Below are 6,000 nucleotides of genomic sequence, written 5' to 3' on the forward strand. Positions count from 1 at the left end.
GTTCTGTAAATGTAAATGGGGACTTTCAAGTCTTCTGCTAAGCCTCCTCTCCTTTCCTTAAATTTGAGCATTTCCAACCTCTGCTTCTGGTTCTTTCTCTAGCAGGGGACTGTCCCCACCTGTTTGGACCAGCAAAAGAAAGAAGCTTGTGGTGCAAATGGAAACAATTGCAGGTCAGGAAGGAAAATCACCAGTCACCACTTGAAAATACTATCCCCACTAAGGGTGACTGAACATATTCCCTTACACTAAGATGAAGACTGTCATCCACTGACAGGATCCATGTTTTTATTTTTTGGTTTGGGTTTTTTTGACCCACGCAGTATTCTCATTTAATTGAACCGACATGAAACTTACGAAATTGCACTCAACAGTATCAGATTTTTTTATTTTGCTTGAGCTTGTAAAATCAGTGTCCCTGTGACCTTGAATCTACATTCCTGCATAGCAGCCAGCTGCTGCTGGTGATAATCAGGTAAGGCCTGTTTAGCTAACAGGCCCTCTCCAGGGCCCTGGCAGATCCCCACCTGCCCCATCCTTGTGCCTAACTGTCAGACCCTCCAGGTATATGTACTTGTCACTGGTCAGGCTTCTGTTCTAGCAGATCTAAATGAGAATGTTTGCGTGTGCATCTGTTTGTTCGAAATCTGTATCGTTGCAGATGCTATTGCAAAAAGGAAGATGAATTACACAAGGTGCTTCACATCAAGAAGCTTACAGTTGGCACACATGTATCCCCACAAATTATAGCATGGGAGCTGCAGCCCTGGGACCAGTGCCTGAGGGGTCCTGGGGAGGAAGAGCTTAGCTGGAGTAGCCAATGAAAACCCTGGAATTGGTGGCAGGCTGAATGGATCAAGAAGGGCAGGTGCTGAAAAACATAGACAAAATTCCTTATCCTCATACAGCTTACATTCTAGTGATCAGAGACAGACCATATTCAAAATACAGAAATGAATTATATAGTATGTCAGAGATGAATGTTATTACTATGTGTTATTAATAGCTATAAGAAAGGACACTTGGGGCACCTGGGTGGCTCAGTCCATTAAGCATCTGACTCCGGCTCGGGTCATGATCTCATTGTTTGTGGGTTCGAGCCCCGCATTGGGCTCTGTGCTGACAGCTCTGAGCCTGGAGACTGCTTTGCGTTCTGTGTCTTCCTCGCTCTCTGCCTCCACCCCCCCCCCCCACCCGCTCAAGCTCTCTCTCTCTCTCAAAAATAAATAAACATTAAAAAAAAAAAAAGACAGAACACTTAAAATAATAATAAAAGACTGTATAACTACCAGGATGAAAACTTCAGGAGAAAGATACAAGAAATGGTAAGTATGTTGTCTGGAAAATTGAAGGGGAAACCCCTCCACCTACCCACCTATTTGAGTTGACATGTAACCTACAAAATTGTCCAGACATGTGCCAGTTTAAGATTCTGTCACAAAGCAATAATGGATTCATGTCATAGCAGAACGTGCATGAATGCCCTCCAGAACCCGCTCCATCCGCGCCAAGCTCCTGGTTCTGGGACTTAAAAAGGAAATCTTGGTGGGATTACCTGTTCACGCTGGCCTTGAGGAGTAAGGGGCAACAAGGAGCCAACCCTATTATCACGTGGTAATTTGTTCCAGGCCTGCAGGGGGCGCCCGAGGGTCGTGGTAGTGGAGCCATTCAAGGCAACCTTTGTAATGTTTTGCCAAAATACAGAACTATTATTTTCTTAATTTTTAAGATAGTCTATTTTTTAAATTTAGAAAAAATATATTTTAAAAGGGCATTTAAAAATCTTTGACTTGGGGCGCCTGGGTGGCTCAGTCAGTTAACTCTCCGACTTAGGCTCAGGTCATGATCTCACAGTTTGTGAGGTTGAGCCCCAACAGCTCAGCTCAGAAACTGCTTCAGATTCTGTGTCTCCCTCTCTCTGCCCTCCTCTGCTTGTGTTCTCTCTCTCTCTCTCTCTCTCTCTCTCTCTCTCTCTCTGTCTCTCAAAAATAAATAAATAAACATTTTTTAAAAATAATAAATGGGAAGTCTCACATTGTCAAAACCTTCACTCAAAATCTTCACGTATGTATACCAGGCAGATGGAAGGCATAAGCCACCCACTCGCTTGTGACCATCAGCAATCCTCCCCATATGCACATATTATGGAATGTTCTTAAGCCCAAATTTTCCTCCTAAATGAAATTTTTAATAAAGTCCCTAAGTTTACTGAAGTCAAAATGCAAATTAGGAACTCTAGCTCTTACTGAAAATTTCATCGCCAAGCTGTCTGGTTAGTATTTTCCCTTCTCGCCTCCTTCCTATGCTTGTCCATGATCATCAGAACTTCTTCAGGACTCTTGACCTCGGGTGGTGCCTTTAAACCTAACTCAACATTTAATCCATTCTCTAGAGACTTCCTTGTTTCTCATCAACCTGGTCCATCTTTAAATTCTCCACTTGCTACACAATTTGGTGCTTAAAAAAATGTTTATTTATTTTTGAGAGAGAGAGCAACAGAGCACATGCAGGGGAGGGGCAGAGAGAGAAGGAGACACAGAATCCAAAGCAGGCTCCAGGCTCCGAGCTGTCAGCACAGAGCCCGACGCGGGGCTCAAACTCACGAACCGTGAGAGCATGACCTGAGCCGAAGTTGGGTGCTTTCACAACTGAGCAACCCAGGCGCCTCAATTTGGTGCTTTTCTAAGCTACCACTGCATATGCCTTACCCTTTCTCTCTCTCTGCTACTTCTTTTGAATATTCTTACTATGATGGGTAACATAAACTAGTGTGAATTTGTATATGGCTCAACAATTTCGTAAATGATTTCCCACGACCCTCGATGAAATTCTTCTCTGTCTTCCCATTGCACTTAAGGTATAATTTAGATTTATTACCAAGGCCTAGCCTCTCTCTCCGACATTATTTTTTATACCATCTTTCCCCTCAATATTCTCCATCTTCTTGGGTCTCCTTTTGGGAATGATACCTGCTCCCTTCTACCTCAGGGCCTTTTCACCTGCTTGTCTTGCTACTCAAGAGGCCCTTCTCCTGTTTTTCACCTGGCTGAATTCTGCCCATCCTCAACACTCAGCCTCTGTGTCGCTCCATCAAGAAATCTTTCTCAAACACATCCACCACCCAGAAAGAGCAACATCCCCCTTGCAAACACTGTTACAAGCCTCTCTGGCACATTTTCTTTTGAAATATGTCTCCCCTGGTTTACTTGCAGCACCCAGTAGTATGTAATTCAGTAGTATGTAATTAATTAGGGTTAGGGTTAAGCCCCTAAGTAATGGGATTAATACAGTAGTATGCAAAACAATATAGCCGTTGATGAATTCATTCAGCAATACGGTACAAGAGTCCATGGCTTATCTCCACTTGCTTTTTGTGTGTGTGCGCGCTGGGTATGGTACCAGGTGCCTCGCCCAAATAGCGATCACGTGATCATGCGGCTCCGTTGCCTGAGCAATCCTTCCCTTCTTCACCAGGTGGCGCTGTGACTCCAGGACATTTTATTTCTGACATTTTTTTTTTTTTTTTTTTATTTCTGCAGCTCCTTAGGAACTGTCCGCGTTCTCGGCTACACTCTGCCAAGCAGGAATACACAAAATCAAGGAAACCTCTCTTTGAGACAAAATGTACTCATCTCTCACTGGTTTGAATTCTTACCTTAATTTTTACCTGGCAAAAAACAAAGCATTTTCCAGAACCCTCAAATGTATGCATTGGGTTTAGGCCTTTATGAGATAGACCATTAACTAGCCTGTTTATTTCAAGGGTACATGCCTGTAGCAATTTTCATATTAAGAAAGGAGTCAGTCATTGGGGCACCTGGGTGGCTCAGTCGGTTGAGCGTCCGACTTCCGCTCGGGTCATGATCTCAGTTCGTGAGTTCAAGCCCCGCGTCGGGCTCTGTGCTGACAGCTCAGATCCTGGAGCCTGCTTTGGATTCTGTGTCCCCCTCTCTCTCCGCCCCTCCCCCGCTCATGCTCTGTCTCTCTCTGTCAAAAATAAATAAACATAAAAAAAATTGTTTTTAAAAAGAAACGAGTCAGAACTTGTTATAAGTACCAGTCACTACATATCTTCAAATTAAAATATACATTTGAATTATTCAACAAGAACCTCGTATTGAGCCAGGTAGCCTCTTCGCATAGATGCTATTCATAAAAAGGATCTGTTTTGTGCTGGAGTGGGCATCTGTTGTCTTTTGAATACTTTTCTCCATATTTAACATTTCCAGGTGATGAGTGTCGCCCCTCCATTCTGGAAGTCGGGACTCAATTTCCTAGCATCCTTGAAGCTCGGATGCAGGCCTGTGATCAGAGTCCAGCCAATCAGATTCACCAGTGACAGGCAGTGACCAATGAGGGGAGAGCAATGGAGGCAGGTGCCAGGTGCCCAGGAGATTCCACTCCAGGCAGCGAGAGCAGCCTGGCAAGGTCATCTCAATGGCATCCCTGGCTCTTTTGCGTCCACTGTGGATCCCTGGCCACCTCACAAAGGGTCTGTCCACATTTCAACGTCCTTTTTCAAATTCTTGTGCTGTATCTATCTATAGGGAGTTCTGTTGTTTGACACAAAGAACCCCGAAGAGATGTGACTTTTAAAAGAAAGTTACTCTTTAGCCATGGTAAATTCAGCTGAGATGATCAGGAGATGGAAAGAAAAATGTTGCAGGATCCCTGTGCTCAGCACAGACAGCTGTGCAGGTGAAACTACTTGAAGAAAAAAAATCCACTTGCTACATGGCCACAGCACACGCAATGCCAACATAAGGACGCTGAGCTGATTTTCAATGCTTTTTATTTTGTAAAGCACATTTAATGAAGAGCCATCAGCTGAAGCCAGCACCAGAACCATCACAAACCACAGCCACAGAATGCTAGTCACCTGGGAGGGCCCCACATGGAAACGGAAACTGATGGAGGAAGAGAGAAGGGACGCTGGTGAGAAGTGGCCACCGCCTGGGGCTGGGAGAGCCTCAGAGGCATCAGGCTGAGTCTTGGCAAGAAACCTGACTCCGTTTTGCTGACGAGCAAAGGACAAGATCGAAGACGTCATGGGAATCAGTGTTGTCAACTCCTAACGCTTCTGGGGTCTCTCCTTGAGCAAAATACTTGGCGGGCACTGAGGCCAAAGAGGGGGAATAAAAAGCAGCCTCTGCCCCACGCTCATTCACTGCCACCAGGAGAGAAGTGAATGCTGAGACATGTGTAGAGAGCAGTTAAATAAAATGAAATGCCATTTTTATTGTTTAGGAATAACTCTACTTCTGGCCACCTATTCTGAGAACAGAGGTCTAAAAGCAGAAATAGACTATTCCAAGAGTGCGTAGAAAAGCGGTGCTTATAAAAATGAAGCATTTCAACTACTCTTAAGGATTTGGCAAAAGAGACCAGTTTAAGTGGCCCATAGGATACTCACCACAATATGCACGTGTCACAACGCCCATCCTGAAAAGTAACAGCAGAGGGAAACGTGGAAAAACAGGTCAGATGCAAAATTACAATTCTAATTTTGTTTTTAAAAATCATTTCTATATGAGACAGACACTTAGAAATGTATAGGAATGAAATATGTAAAAATGTCAATATGTAACAGTGATTTTATATAGGAGGTATCAGGAGTTAAATAGAACTTTTTGCTTCCATCTTTATACTTTTCTGTATTTTCTAAATTTTAAAAAGTGAATATGGATTCATGTTTAGTCAGGTAGAAATTAGTATTAAGCCAACCAATACGTAGTAATGCAAGATGTAGTGAAACCTGATGCAAGCTATAAGGTGAACACATTGTGATTCTAACTAGAACCACAGACAGAATATATAGAAATAAATACACAACTCTTCTTAGCAGCTGTCACTGGGTGGTGCCATAAAATCCAATGTTTTCTTTTTTGTACTTTCTTAAATTTCTTTTAATGATTATATGTTACTTTAATAATATTTGGGATGTAGCAGGATTCTTGCACAGAGAGTCATGACCCCCAAGGCTTTCCTTTCCAGGAAGCA

Source organism: Panthera tigris, chromosome A3, assembly GCF_018350195.1.
Source record: "Panthera tigris isolate Pti1 chromosome A3, P.tigris_Pti1_mat1.1, whole genome shotgun sequence".
Lineage (NCBI taxonomy): Eukaryota > Metazoa > Chordata > Mammalia > Carnivora > Felidae > Panthera > Panthera tigris.